At 41.3% G+C, this 2,325-nt stretch overlaps 1 pseudogene; it reads left to right on the forward strand.

Annotated features, from left to right (window-relative positions):
- The window catches only part of LOC101999104, a 13,427-nt pseudogene extending 11,510 nt beyond the window's left edge, over positions 1 to 1,917 (forward strand).
- Positions 1,918 to 2,325: the final 408 nt, after the last annotated feature.

Raw genomic sequence — 2,325 nt, forward strand, 5'->3', positions numbered from 1 at the left:
TCCCCTTCCCCTTCCTCCTCATCTCCCTCTTTCTCTTCTTCTCCACTTTCCTCGTATATCAGTGACCTTGTCAAATGAAATGTGATACTGTCTATATAACAAGGACCTGAGACCTCCCACCTAACAGCTATTGACAACTGCAGAATTTTTGCAAAATTCTCCCAAGTCAGCCATTTTTGAAGGGCATCCATCAATTCAAATCACAATGATAGTCAATTCCAGTCCAAATACAACTTAACACCCCCCTTATAAGAGTCAACCACAATTACCCATCTCAGTACCTGCTAAATTCCAGTCAGGGAAAACGTGATGTGGGAAGTGTGTGCTAATTCTCAAGCTTCTATAATATATTTTAGGTAGCAGATAGCCAGTGCAAGCCTATAGGTTTAGATATTTTCTGTTCCTATGGTGTAGGAGGATCCTTCTGTCTGTGTGTTGCTTTTCTTGGTTAATGAATAAAGAAACTGCCTTGGCCTATTGATAGGGCAGAACTTAGGTAGGCAGGGAGATTGATTTAGAGCTAGGAACCACGGAGAGAGAACATATGAGGTTTATCTTTTCTGAGTCTGGGTTATCTCACTCAATCCACTCTTTTCTAAGTAGATTCATTTACCTGCAAACTTCATTTTCCTTTACAGCTGAGTAGTTTTCTATTGTACATACTACCATATTTTTATTATTTATTCATCTGATGAAGGATAGTTAGATTGTTTCCATTCCCTGGCTTCATTACCTGATCAAGTATCTATAAAATAGGGTGGGTAATCTGTTAGGCTTATGCCAAGGAGTGGTGTAGCTATGTCATATTGTAAAGGCTCAGATCTGAAACCCTTGAAGGTCACATAAATTAAAAGGAAATAGTAAGCTTATTTATGGGATAACTCATTTCTGTTTTTGAGCCTTCTGTGCCAATAGGTATTTCCTGTATTTAGTTCATAAAATATTTGTCTCCCATAAGTTTTATTTTTTGGCATTCGTATTTAAATTTGTAATTCATCAGATGTTAACTTTGCATATGACATTAGGGTCCCAGTTTTGTTTTCCTTTCCCTAGCATGTTGGCATCATTGATTAAATATCCACTTTTTTCCCCACTGAGCGGCAAGGATGCTCGAATATAAGCTAAGATTCTATGTAAATCTAGGCTTTTTGTGATCTGTAATCTTTTCTCAGTTTGTCTTTCTTTGCTGCCTTCCGTATACTTTCTTGCATATGAAACCTTGTATAATGGCATCTTTGGTCAATATCACTTGATGGTCAAGATATTAGGCTTTTCAGGGTGTTTTTTTCATTTATTTACTCCTCTTTATATATTTGAGAACCTTCCTTTCTTTCTTTTCTTTTCTTTCTTTTTCGTTGTTTGTTTCTTTCTTTCATTCTTTTTTTCTAAATGTAATCCCACGGTTTTCTCTCACGCTGCTACGACAGAATTTGAGTTGCATTGCAGCTGGTGGCGCTGGGCATCCAGTTTTTCCAACTTCCCCTTCCCGGGCACGCTGTTCAGGGATATCTCGTCCCTTTGAAAGATCTGGACTCCTTTGGAGCTTCCATCTGCCTTCTGGCCAGTCACCTGAAGTCCCCGGCATAAGGCAAGATCATTGCAGAACTAGATTCCAGGGGCTTCCTTTTTGGCCCCCTCCTACCTCAAGAGCTGTCTTTGGGCTGTGTACTCATCCTAAAGGGCAGAAAGGAGCCAGGCCCCACCATGTCAGCCTCCTGTACTCTGGAGTATGGAAAGGCTGAGCTGACTATCCAGAACCATGTCTTAGAACCTGGGCAGAATATGCTTCTTGTACATGATTTCCTGGCCACTGAAGGAACCATATTAGCAGCCTATAAGCTGCTGGACCCACTGCAGGCTGAGGTGGTGGAGTGTGTGAACCTGATAGAGCTGGCCTCGCTGAAGAGACATCACTGAAGAGCACGTAGACGCTAGGACTTGTACATACTGTCTCTTGTAGTATGAGTACCTGAGGGCCTGGAAAGTTTGCCGCACCCACGACCCAGATGCACAGTGGTTCAGCCCTGGCACCTGTGACCTTTGTGAGTCACCAGATGCCCTTCTGTATTCACTCATTTTATTGGTCAGCAGATCACCATGCCTATGGACCATCTGGGTCCTTGATTTTCTATATATTCTGAACCTTGGAGCAGAGCAAAGCTGTGCTACTGTAGGTTATGACACAGCAAAAAAGAGCTTTGTTACAGCAACAAAGGTATAAACTCACATTCTTTGAAATTCAATTCTTCAAAACTTGAAAACCATTTCTCCTCATCTTTGTTGAAGGATCAATCAGCCGACTGACAGGTTAGACAACTTCTTCTT

Source organism: Microtus ochrogaster, chromosome 2 (assembly GCF_000317375.1).
Source record: "Microtus ochrogaster isolate Prairie Vole_2 chromosome 2, MicOch1.0, whole genome shotgun sequence".
NCBI lineage: Eukaryota > Metazoa > Chordata > Mammalia > Rodentia > Cricetidae > Microtus > Microtus ochrogaster.